Source organism: Cebus imitator, unplaced genomic scaffold (assembly GCF_001604975.1).
Source record: "Cebus imitator isolate Cc_AM_T3 unplaced genomic scaffold, Cebus_imitator-1.0 Scaffold481, whole genome shotgun sequence".
NCBI classification, from domain to species: Eukaryota; Metazoa; Chordata; class Mammalia; order Primates; family Cebidae; genus Cebus; species Cebus imitator.
Genome location: NW_016107796.1, coordinates 80,307 through 94,411, shown reverse-complemented (window position 1 = coordinate 94,411; position 14,105 = coordinate 80,307).

Sequence of the window (14,105 nt, the reverse complement as noted above, 5' to 3'; positions counted from 1 at the left end):
AACAAAGTCTCCAAGAAATGTGGGACTATGTGAAAAGACCTAATCTACCTTTGATAGGTGTACCTGAAAGGGACGAAGAGAATGAATCCAAGCTGGAAAATACTCTTCAGGATATTATCCGGAAAAACTTCCCCAACCTAGCAAGGCAGGCCAATATTCAAGTACAGCAAATATAGAGAACATCACAAAGATATTCCTCAAGAAGAGCAACCCCAAGGCACATAATTGTCGGATTCCCCAGGGTTGAAATGAAGGAGAAAATGCTGAGGGCAGCCAGAGAGAAACGTTGGGTTACCCACAAGGGGAAGCCCATCAGTCTCACAGCAGATCTCTCAGCAGAAACCCTACAAGCCAGAAGATAGTGGGGGGCAATATTCAACATGCTTAAAGAAAAGAACTTTCAACCCAGAATCTCCTATCCAGTCAAACTAAGCTTCCTAAGTGAAGGAAAAATAAAATCCTTTGTGAACAAGCAAGTCTTCTGATATTTCATCTCCACCAGTCCTGCTTTACAGGAGCTCCTGAAAGAGGCTCTACATATAGAAAGGATAAACCAGTACCAGTCACTCGAAAAATAAACCAAATGGTAAATAGTAGCAGCACAATGAAGAATCTATATCAACTAATGGGCAAAACAGCCAGCTAGCATCAAAATGGCAGTATCAAATTGACACATAACAATATTAATCCTAAATGCAAATGGACTAAATGCCTCAATTAAAAGACACAGACTGGCAAATTGGATAAAAAGCCAAAACCCATCAGTCTTCTGTATCCAGGAAACCCATCTCACATGCAAGGATACACAAAGGCTCAACATAAAGGGAGGGAGGAAGATTTACCAAGCAAATGGAGAGCAAAAAAAAAAAGCAGGAGTTGCAATTCTCGTCTCTAATAAAATAGACTTTAAAGCAACAAAGATCAAAAGAGACAAAGAAGGACACTACGTAGTGGTAAAATGATCAATGCAACAAAAGAGCTAATGATCCTAAATATATACGCACCCAATACAGGAGCACCCAGATACATAAGGCAAGTTCTTAATGACTTGCAAAGAGACTTAGAATCCCACACAAATATAATGGGAGACTTTAAAGCATCATTGTCAATATTAGACAGATCAATCAGACAGAAAATTAACAAGGATATCCAGGACTTGAACTCAGACCTGGACCAAGCAAACCTAATAGACATTTACAGAACTCTCCACCCCAAATCCACAGAATATACATTCTTCTCAGCACCACATCACACCTACTCTAAAATTTACAAAATAATTGGAAGCAAGTCAATCCTCAGCAAATGCAAAAGAACAGAAATTATAACAAACAGTCTCTCAGACCACGGTGCAATCAAGTTAGAACTCAGAATTCAGAAACTAACTCAGAACCGCACAGTCTCGTGGAAACTGAACAACTTGTTCTTGAATGTCGACTGAATAAACAATGAAATGCAGGCAGAAATAAAGACGTTCTTTGAAACCAATGAGAATGAAGACACAACATACCAGAATCTCTGGGACATATTTAAAGCATCTCTAGAGGAAAATATATAGCAATCAGTGCCCACATGAGAAGAAAGGAGAGAATAAAAATTGACACCCTATCGTCAAAATTGAAAGACCTAAAGGACAAGATCAAAAAAACTCAACCTAGCCGAAGACAGGAAATAACTAGGATCAGAGCAGAACTGAAGGAGATAGAGACACAAACACTTCAAAAAATCAATAAATCCAGGAGCTGGTTTTTTGAAAAGATCAACAAAATAGACAGACCACTAGCCAGATTAATAAAAAAGACAAGAGAGAATAACCAAATTGATGCAATAAAAAACGATAAAGGGGATATCACCACAGATTCCACAGAAATTCAAACCATCATCAGTGATTATTACAAACAACTCTATGCACATAAACTAGTAAACCTGGAAGAAATGGATAAATTCCTGGCCACTTGCCACCTCTCAAGCCTAAACCAGGAGAAGTCGAAACCCTGAATAGACCAATAACAAGGTCTGAAGTTGAGGCAGCAATTAAGAGCCTACCACCCCAAAAATGCCCAGGTACAGACGGGTTCACAGCCAATTCCAGCAGACGTACCAAGAGGAGCTGATACCATTCCTTCTGAAACTATTCCAAATAATCCAAAAAGAGGGAGTCCTTCCCAAATCATTTTATGGGGCCAATATCATCCTGATACCAAAACCCAGCAGAGACTCAACAAGAAAAGAAAACTTCAGGCCGGTATCCATGATGAACTTAGATGCAAAAATCTTCAATAAAATACTGGCAGGCCGATTGCAACAGCACATCAAAAAGCTTATTCACCATGATGAAGTAGGATTCATCCCAGGGATGCAAGCCTGGTTCAACATACACATGCCCATAAATGTAATTCACCACATAAACAGAACCAAAGACAAAAACAACATGATTATCTCAGTTGATACAGAGAAGGCCTTTGACAAAATACAACAGCCCTTTATGCTAAAAACCCTCAATAAACTAGGTGTTGATGGAACGTACGTCAAAATAATAAAAGCAATTTATGACAAACCAACAACCAATATCATACTGAATGGGCAAAAACTGGAAGCATTCCCTTTGAAATCAGGCACTTGACAAGGATGCCCTCTCTCACCACTCATATTCAGTATAGTACTGGAAGTTCTAGCCAGAGCAATCAGGCAGGAAAAAGAAATAAAGGGTATTCAAATAGGAAAGAAGGAAGTCAAATTGTCTCTATTGGCAGATGACATGACTGTATATCTACAAGACCCCATCATCTCAGACCAAAGTCTCCTGAAACTGATAAGCAACTTCAGCAAAGTCTCAGGATACAAAATCAATGTGCAAAAATCACAAGCATTCCTATACACCAATAATAGACTTTCAGAGACAAATCAAGAATGAGCTGCCATTCACAATTGCTACAAAGAGAATAAAATACCTAGGAATACAACTAACAAGGAATGTAAAGGACCTCTTCAAGGAGAACTACAAACCACTGCTCAACGACATAAGAGAGGACACAAACAGATGGAGAAACATTCCATGTTCATGGTTAGGAAGAATCAATATCCTGAAAATGGTAATACTGCCCAAAGCAATTTGCAGATTCAATGTTATTCCCACAAAGTTACCAATGACCTTCTTCACAGAACTGGAAAAAACCAACTTAAACTTCATATGGAACCAAAAGAGAGCCTGCATAGCCAAGTCAATTTTAAGCAAAAAGAACAAAGCAGGAGGCATCACACTACCGGACTTCAAATTATACTACAAGGGTACAGTAATCAAAACAGCATGGTACTGGTATCAAAACAGAGATATAGACCAATGGAACACAACAGAGGCCTTGGAGGCCACACAGCTTATTTACAACCATCTGGTCTTTGAAAAGCCTGACAAAAACAAGAAATGGGGAAAAGATTCTCTACTTAATAAATGGTGTTGGGAAAACTGGCTAGCCCTGTGCAGAAAGCAGAAACTGGACCCCTTTCTGAAACATTACACTAAACTTAACTCCAGATGGATTAAAGACTTAAACATAAGACCTAACACCATAAAAACCCTAGAAGAAAATCTAGGCAAAATCATTCAGGACATAGGCATAGGCAAGGACTTCATGACCCAAACACCAAAAGCATTGGAAACAAAAGCCAGAATAGACAAATTGGACCTAATCAAACTCCACAGCTTCTGCACAGGAAAAGAAACAGTCATTAGAGTTTATCAGCAACCAACAGAATGGGAAAAAATTTTTGCTGTTTACTCATGTGATAAAGGGCTGATAACTAGAATTTACAAAGAACTAAAACAGATTTGCAAGAAAAAAAACAAACAAGCCCATTCAAAAGTGGGCAAAGAATAGGAACAGACACTTTACAAAAGAAGACATACATGAGGCCAACAAACATATGAAAAAATGCTCATGATCACTGGTCATTAGAGAAATGCAAATCAAAACTACATTGAGATATTCTCTCACGCCAGATAGAATGGCGATCATTAAAAAATCTGGAGACAACAGATGCTGGAGAGGATGTGCAGAAATAGGAACACTTTTGCACTCTTGGTGGGAGTGTAAATTAGTTCAACGATTGTGGAAGACAGTGTGGAGATTCTTCAAGGACATAGAAATAGAAATTCCATTTGACCCAGCAATCCCATTACTGGGTATATATCCAAAGGATTATAAATCATTCTACTATAAGGACACATGCACACGAATGTTAATTGCAGCACAGTTTACAATAGCAAAGACCTGGAACCAACACAAATGCCCATCGATGATAGGCTGGACAGGGAAAATGTGGCACATATGCACCACGGAATATTACACAGCCATCCAAAACAATGAATTTGTGTCTTTTGTAGGTACATGGGTGAACCTGGAAGCCATCATTCTCAGCAAACTGTCACAGGAGCAGAAAATCAAACACTGCATGTTCTCACTCATAGGCGGGTGTTGAACAATGAGAACACATGGACACACGGAGGAGAATACTACACACTGGTGTCTGATGGGGGGAAATAGGGGAGGGATAGCAGAGGTTGGGGATTTGAGGGGCATGGCATGGGGAGAAATGCCAGATATAGGTGAGGGGGAGGAAGGCAGCAAATCACACTGCCACGTGTATACCTATGCAACAATCTTGCATGTTCTTCACATGTAGTCCAAAACCTAAAATGCAATTTAAAAAAATAAAAAATCAAAAAAATCAAAAACCAGACATTTCCAGCAAAATCCCTGCATATAAGAAATCGCAATAATTCTGCGTGTAAAACACAGAAGAAACGTATGTTTCAAATTGCTCTGCTGTGTGTTTGTTCTACTAAGGGAGTTGCATCTTTGTTTAAATTCAGGAGATAGACACATGTTCCTTCTAGGAACTGCATTTGGACATTCCTTAGTGAAAGGGAGTATATGCGGTAATGAGAAACATCTGGTTCTAAAACGAAAATGGAGTTATCTAACAGAATGTGTGTGTCAATGTGTGCATTCAACTTACAGAGTTAAACTGATGTGTGTATGTAGCAGTTTAGAAACCCATTTTTGGAGAATATAAAGACAGTCATTTCCAACCAAATCCAGGCATATAAGGAATAGCAGTAAGACTGCGTCTAAAACACTGAAGAAACGTATGTTTCAAACTGCTCTGCTGTGTGTTCATTCAACTAATAGAGTTGCATCTATATTTAGATCCAGAGAGTTAGAAACACTTTTCTTCTGGGAGCTGCGTTTGGAGATTCCTGAGTGAATGGTGGTATATCTTGTAATAAGAAACATCTTGTTCTAAAACGACAATGGAGCTATCTAACAAAATGGTTGTCAATGTGTGCATTCAATGTACAGAGTTAAACTTATCTGGCATGCAGCAGTTCAGAAACCCTTTCTGTGGAGAATCTAAAAACAGACATTTCCAGCAAAATCCCATCATATAAGTGTAAGGCTGGGTGCCTCGTTGGGAGTTTGAACATGCCCATCTCCCTCCCCACTTGAAAATTACATTATCAGAATATGCCCATCTTCTAGCTCCACCTTGGAAATCCCCTCTCCACTCAGCACCTAGCCCACCTTGGAAATCCCCTCTGCACTTGGCACCTAACCCCACCCTTAGATATCCCCTCTGCACTCAGCACTTGGTCTGCTCAGGACCACAGAACCTCACCCGGGAGCTGAATAAATTGGCATCTAATTTTCTTGTGCTGGCCTCGGTTTCCTTGTTTTTAACTCGGCAATAAACCTACAGAGAATAAACTTTACAACTGGTGCCAAAACCCAGGAGGGAGCTGTGCGACCCCTCCTGGGGGAAACTGACTCCTTCACCTGAAGCCAGACCAGGGAACTGCTCCATCGCAAGGTAAGACTTCTGTTACCCACAACCTCTCCCACTTCCTGCCTCATGGACTCCTTGCTCGCTATCGTGGCTGCGTCAGGGACTCCTTCTCGTCTCTCCATGGGCCTGGGGCCCTGGCCTTGTCTTGAGGACTTGAGTGTAGAGGAGATGTCCCTACTCTCTTTTCTTCTCTCCATGAGGGGATTCCGGGGGTCAGGAATTTGAGGGAGATGTCCCCATCTTCCTGAACCCTCTACTGTGTTTGGTAGGGCAGTCTGGGATGCCTTCCGAACATCTCCGCAGCAGTGGCCGAGGTTTAGGTATTGAGAAGGTCTGTTTGTAAACCCAAGCCCTGCCTAACAGCAGGACCAAATTTCTGGCTTACGGTACTAAAACGTCTATCTCAAATTCTCAGATCAGCCCTTTTGGCATATAACCTCTCATTAATGAAGTAACTCTGTTTTCTTTCTTCTTCCTCTTCTTCTACTGAGGCCTCACTCTCTCTCTCTCTTCTTCTTTCTTGTTATAATCATTACATTGTTACAGCCTGTAAGCTCTCTCAGCCAGCCTCCTAGGAAAAGAGTACTTCTGCCTGTGTTAGGTATAAGATCTTCCCATATTCGTTTCTAACCCCTAACTACCCCACAAGAGTAAACCATGGGCAATCAGAAGTCCCCCCCAGACCCTAAATCGCCATTAGGATTCCTAGTCCAAAATCTACCCAAACTAGGTCTTTCCATTAAAAATAAAAGGCTGCTTTTCCTCTCCACCATGGCCTGGCCACAATATCCCCTAGACAGCCAGTCTAAGTGGTCTCCAGAGAGCACACTCAACTTTAATGTCCTGACAGACCTAGACAACTTTTGCCAAAAGAACAGTAAATCGTCAGGCTTTCTGGTACCTTCTCTCCCAGCCCACCCTCTGCTCCTCTTGTTCCTCCTCCCAGGTTCTGTTAGCCAAAACCCCACCTTTGCCCTCAGCCCTGCCTGGCTTCGCACTCTCCAAAGACCCTGAAGACCTGCCCTGCCCCGCCCACTTTACCAACACCCCTCCTTATGTGAGGCCTCAACTCCCTCCTCCCTCTTCTCCTTCTCCTCCCCAAAGCCCTAATATAACTTCCCCTGTCAGTGCTCATATCCACTCTCATGACCCCCCACTCCTCTGCCCTTTGCGTGAGGTAGCCAGAGCAGAAGGTGTTGTACAAATGCACGTTCCCTTCTCTCTCTCTGACCTGTCAGACATTGAAAAACGCCTAGGGTCATTCTCTACCAATCCTACCGCTTATACCAAAGAATTTCATTACCTCACCCAGGCGTACAACCTAACCTGGCATGACACCTATGTGATCCTGTCTTCCACTCTTACTCCTGATGAGCATGACCACATTCTTACAGCTGCCCGAGCTCACGCTGAACGGGTACATCTCACAATCAAATGCCAGTAGGTGCAGCTGCAATCCCTGAGGCAGACTCTAATTGGGACTATCAAACTGGTCAAGACGGCCGCTGCCACCGAGACCAAATGTTACAGTGCCTCCTAGCAGGCATGCAAAGCGCAGCTCAAAAGGTAGTTAATTATGACAAGTTAAGGGAAATAACTCAGGGTCCTCATGAAAACCCAGCTGACTTCCTAGACTGATTAACTAATGCTATGGTCCTCCATACCTGGCTAGATCCAGCCTCCTTAGCAGGGGCTACAGTCCTAGCCACCCACTTCATCTACCAGTCAGCAGCTGATGTAAGGAGGAAACTTAAAAAAGCTGAGGAGGGCCCCCAAACTCCCATACGGAACCTGGTGAACATGGCATTTAAAGTTTTCAATGGCTGAGAGGAACAGGCTGAGGCCACCCATCAGGCCCGTTTACAGCAAAAGGTAGGCCCCCAAACCCAAGCTCTTGTAGCAGCCCTGAGGCCAGCAGCCCACTGAACATCTGGTGGAGGGGGTCCATTGAAACCCTCCCAAAATTCGTCAAAGGCCCCGACTGGGCCCTTTTTCAGATGTGGCCAGGAGGGACACTGGGCACGGCAGTGCCCCTGTCCTCGTCCACCTCCTGGGCAGTGCCCAAGCTGCAAACAGACTGGACACTGGAAGGTTGACTGCTCATCCCGAGCTGCAGGCTCACCCCCCACACCTCTATGTGGAGGGCAGGCCGGTCTGCAGGAAGCAGTACCTTCACTTGAAATTCTCGGCCTTCTGGACGACTGATGCAGCCTGGACTCGAGGACCCCCATCACCCTCGCTGAGCCCAGGGTAACGCTGCAGGTAGCGGGTAAGTCCATTTCCTTTTTAATGGATACGGGGGCTACCTATTCTGTACTGCCTTCCTACTCAGGACCTAGCATACCTCCCCAGGTTTCAGTCATGGGGACTGATGGAAAGCTGTCCTGTCCTAACAAAACTCGTCCCTTAACCTGTGTCCTTGAAGGACAACCCTTCTCCCACTCCTTTCTAATCATACCCTCATGCCCAGTCCCCCTTTTAGGATGAGATATTCTCCAGACTGTAGGGGCCACATTCCAATTCATTGGCCCCCCACATTCAAGTTCGTCCTCTGCCCACCTCCTACTGCTACTCCTAACTGGTATCACGCCCTGCCTTAACCCTTCGCCTCAACCCCCTATCCTTCCTAATGAAGTTAATCCCTCAGTATGGGATACTTCCAAGCCTGTGGTGGCCAGACACCACACACCAGTTAAAATACTCCTGAAGAACTCTACCCACTTTCCCTCACGTCCTCAGTTTCCCATCTCAAAAACCCATCGCCAGGGCCTAAAGCCTATCATCACCCGACTTCTGGCCCAGGGACTCCTTATTCCCACCAGTTCCCCTTGTAATACTCCTATCTTACCTGTCCGAAAGCCAACCGGCGACTACTGCCTAGTTCAGGACCTGTGCCTCATCAGCGAGGCGGTGGTACCCATCCCCCCGGTGGTCCCCATCCCCCCGGTGGTCCCCAACACATACACTCTATTATCCAACATTCCCTTCACTACCTCTCATTTTACAGTTCTTGACCTTAAGGACGCCTTCTTTACTATTCCCCTTCACCCAGAGTCTTAATTCTTTTTTGCCTTCATCTGGACTGATCCTGACACCAACCTGTCACGGCAGCTCACCTGGACAGTCCTGCCCCAGGGATTTAGGGACAGCCCCCACATTTTCAGACAAGCCTTAGCAGCTGACTTTAACTCCTGCTCCCTCCAACCCAGTCTCCTTCTCCAGTACGTGGATGATCTGTTACTTTGTAGCCCCTCCCTCTCTCTGTCTCAACAACATACTGCCACTCTCCTTAGCTTTCTTGGATCCAAGGGGTACCAGATATCTCCCTCTAAATCACAGTTATCAGTCACCTCAGTAGTCTACTTAGGCATTTGCCTCACCCCCAAAACTAAAAGCCTAACAACCAACAGCCAGCAGGCACTTCTTTCATTGCAGCCCCCGGAGACTGCAGACCAGATTCTCTCCTTCTTAGGATTTGTAGGATACTTCCATCACTGGGTACCTAACTTTGCCGCTGTAGCTAAACCTCTGTATGTGGCAGCTAAGGACACACCCATAGGACCCCTCTCTCATCCCAGAGTTGTAAAACAAGCCTTCAGAACCCTACAAACTGCTCTGTCCACAGCATCTCCACTTCAACTGCCTGACCTTAACCATCCCTTCCACTTGTTTACTGACAAGAAACAAGGGATTGCAATTGGAGTCCTAACTCAACCCCTAGGTCCCATGTATTGTCCTGTAGCATATTTATCAAAACAACTTGATCCCACAGTCAGGGGATGGCAGCCTTGCCTGCAGGCCCTGGGGGCAACAGAACTTACCAAGGAATCCCTAAAACTTACCTTAGTCGATGTTTTCTCCTCATCGACTGACCGACCTTCTCTCTCACAAATCTCTCATTCACCTAGGACCCTCTCACCTACAGGAGTTTCATCTACTCTTTATTGAAAATCCATCAGTTAGCCTTCATTCCACTTCTCCACTCAACCCACCTACTTTGTTTCCCCTTCTATCCCATCCCTCCACCCTAGCCCATTCCTGCCCTGAACGAATGGATACATTTGCTAAACCTCGGCAGGAGCTGTCTGACCTTCCCTTATCTAACCCAGACCTTACCTTTTATGTAGATGGGAGTTCAATAGTGACCCCCGAGGGGTGGTGAAAAGCCGCCTATGCAGTAGTTACAGACTCAGCCACCCTCGAGGCATGCCGCCTTCCTGATGGGACCACATCACAAAAGACAGAGCTCATTGCATTAACCTGAGCTCTCACGCTAGCACAGGGAAAGCGAGCAAATTCAAAGTATGCTTTTCTTATTACCCACTGCCACGCTGCCCTCTAGAGAGAGTGGGGATTTCTTACTACAAAAGGATCCCCCATAATTAATGCTACCCAAATCTCTAATTTCCTGCAGGTCCTATCACTGCCCAAAGAAGTTGCTGTCATCCACTGCCGCGGGCATCAGGCCCAGCAGGATGTTGTTTCCTGGGGCAATGCAAGGGCAGATGCAGCAGCAAAATCCTTAACCAGTACCAGGCTAGCCCCCACTCCAGTCCTGTTTCTCTCCATGGCCACACCACCAATTTACTCACCATCAGAGAAACAGGCCCTCATATTAAAAGGGGGAACCGAGTGTGATCAGGGTTGGGTCTTCCTGAACAACAAAATCGCCCTTCCCCGGGAACAGGCCCAAATAATCATTGCTGAAATACACCAATCCTTACATATAGGGCCTAAAGCATTGCACCGTTTCATGCAGCCCCTCTTTTCCTTGCCAGGTCTGCAACAGATGCTTAAGAAAGTACACAAGGCATGCATTACCTGCTCTAAGGTCTCACCTCAGGGAAGCTTAAGGCCACAGTTTCCTGCCCACCAAATGCTTGGCCACCTGCCAGCCCAAGACTGGCAAACTGATTTTACCAATATGCCCATGCACAAAAAACATCGCTAACTCTTAATCTTTGTATATACCTTTTCTGGATGGATTGAAGCCTTTCCCACCTCCAGGGAAACTGCAGACATGGTGGCATCCCTCTTAATCCAGGAGATTATCCCACGTTTTGGCTTACCTAGAAACATTCAGTCAGACAACGGTCCAGCGTTTATAGCCTGGGTGGTCCAGCTAGTCACCAAGTCTCTCAACATCTCCTGGAAACTTCACATCCCCTACCACCCTCAGTCATTGGGTAAAGTTGAATGGGCTCACGGTATTCTCAAGAATCATTTGGCCAAACTCACCATAGAGGTAAAACTTTCCTGGCCCACACTCCTATCTCTTGCTCTAGCCCGGATCTGGGCCACCCCAGGGGAGCCAACGGGTCTCAGTCCCTTTGAGTTGCTATACAGCAGGCCTTTTCTAGTTTCTCACAATCTCCTGGTACAACCACCTCCTCTGGGTTCCTACTTTCCCTACCTCTCTCTCCTCCACCACTTAGGGAACACATGGACCGTACTCTCCCCATAGTTCCGGGACCAGAGGACTCCCACCAGACTATACCTCTCCAGCCAGGTGACAGTGTCCTCCTCCGGGAACTCAAGCCAGGGTCTCTGCAGCCCAGGTGGTCAGGACCCCATATTGTTATCCTAACTACCCAAACTGCTGCCAAACTTTTAGGCCACACCCCTTGGTACCATGTGTCACGCCTCAAACTGGCTCCTGAGAATGACCAGTGGAGGTCCGAACCCTTGGGCCCCAATGACCTCTGCCTCACCCATAACCCCTACCTGTCAACTCCTAACCCTTCAAATTCTAACAATTTTTCTGGCATCCCCTCTTAAAGCTAACCCTTACTATGTCTGGTGGTTCTACCTTCAGAAGTCCTGGACAGTAGGCTGAACTACTAAAACCCAATACCTTGCCCAAGCAGATTGCCAGCCCACAGGCTGCCAATCAGTCGTAAAATTTGAATTCTCTAAATCCAAGTCCAATACTATCAAAAACTCCTGGAATAACTTTATCCTCTGCTTTCTTTATGACCAAACCAAAAACTTCTGTCATCCGAGGAGCAATACCTATGGCGGATGCCCATACAATTCTTGTGTTGTACACAGAGCCTTCTGTGTATAACGGGCACTCCCTGGCAAGTAAAATGCTTTTCCTCAACCTAAGTGAAGTGTCCCTTATCATCCATGATCCCTGGGACACCCGCTGGAAAGAGGGTACTGCAGGTAAAATATACACCAGGTTTACCAACAGCCACCCCAGTGGTACCTGGCTAATATTCCAGTCCTATACACGGATAGTACCCATGAAAGTAGTACACTTCAATTCATTAAGAAATTCCATCTTACAAAATGAGGCTACTTTAACTAACCAACTTAAGCCCTCAATTCAACCCAGGCCCTCAAACTACGCTCCCCAGCCATTCTCCTGGCTAACTCTAGTACAGCAAGGGGCTTACGTATTAAACTTAACAGGGGCCACAGATTCCACCAACTGCTCTTTATGTGCCTCCCTTAACAAACCCCCCTTAGTTCAATGTACATTCTCAAAGTCTCTCTCTCTGCTATAAGTCAGCCAGCAGCCCCAGCCTCAGGTGCAACACCATGGCAGAAGTAAAACCCTCCTTTTACGTGCCTCCAGGAGGATAGGATACTTTTGGTGTAATAAAACCCTAACCAAAGTTATTAATACATCCCTCCTTTTCCCTTGTGTGCCCATCACACTAGTCCTGCAGTTTGAAGTGTATGGACAAGCTGAATTCCTATCCCTCATCACACTGTCCCCTAATCACCGAAGCAAACAAGCAGTCTTCCTCCAATAGTAGTTGGCCTCTCTTTAGCATCCTCTCTAGTAGCAGCTGGAGTAGGATGGGCTACAGCATCACTTCAGCCGCGCAACTGGAAGACAAGCTCCGTGTGGCTATTAAAGCGTCAGCCACCTCTCTAGCCTCCCTCCGGTGACAAATCACGTCGCTGGCTCAGGTAACTCTCCAAAACCAATGGGCCTTATACTTAGTAACAGCAGAAAAAGGAGGTACCTGTCTGTTTCTCCAGGAGCAGTGCTGCTATTACATCAATGAAACAGGCCTTGTGGAAGAAAATGTCAACACTCTCTATCACCTCCAAAGAACCTCCGCAAGAAGCAGAGCACACCAGCCTCATCTCTCAACTGGTGGCAATCTCCCATGCTTACCTGGCTGACTCCCATTATTACCCCTGTTATTATTGTGTCTTCTACTAATACTAGCCCCTTTTATTCTCAAGTTTTTACAGGCCCACATAAGAGAAATTTCCAGGGTGGCTGTTAACCAGATGATGCTTCACCCCTATATCTGACTCCCAATCGAGGCACCAGCCAACTGACTCTTTCCCCCCTACTTCGCCCCTATTCAGCAGGAAGTAGCCAGAAAGAAGTGGCGTTCCATATATCATCAAAAAGGTCGGAATGTAAGGCTCGTTGCCATGCTGAGAGTTCGAACACACGCATCTCCCTCCCTGCTTGAAAATCACATTATCAGAATATGCCCATCATCAAGCTCTGCCTTGGAAATCCCCTTTGCACTCAGCACCTAGCCCGTCTTGGAAATCTCCTCTGCACTCGGCACCTATCCCACCTCGGAAATCCCCTCTGCACTCGGCACCTAACTCCACCCTTAGAAATCCCCTCTGCACTCAGCACTTAGCCTGCTCACTGGAAATCCCACTACCTACCAATAGGAGCTCACCCTGTCCACATCCAGTTTCTCCAAATCCAATTGAATGCCTTCACTCCCTATAAAACCCTACTCCTAAAAGGAGTCAAGCCGGACTTCCCTGGCCCCTCTCCCTGGGACCACAGAACCTCACCTGGGAGCTGAATAAATTGGCATCTAATTTTCTTGTGCTGGCCTCAGTTTCCTCATTTTTAACTTGGCAATAAACCTACAGAGAATAAACTTTACAATAAGAAATAACAGTAAGACTGCGTCTAAAACACAGAAGAAATGTACCTTTTAAACTGCTCTGCTGTGTGTTCATTCAACTAAGAGAGTTGAATCTATGTTTAGATTCAGCAAGTTAGAAACACGTTCTTTCTAGGAGCTGCATTGGGACATTCCCAAGTGAATGGGAGTATATGCTGTAATGAGAAACATCTGGTTCTAAAACAAAAATGGAGCTATCCATGTTCTCATAGGCGGGTGTTGAACGATGAGAGCACATGGACAAAGGGAGGGGAGCGCTACACACTGGGGTCAGTTGGGGGGAAATAGGGGAGGGACGGTGGGGGGTGGGGAGCTGGGGGGGGATAGCAGGGGGAGAAATGCCAGATGTAGGTGATGGGG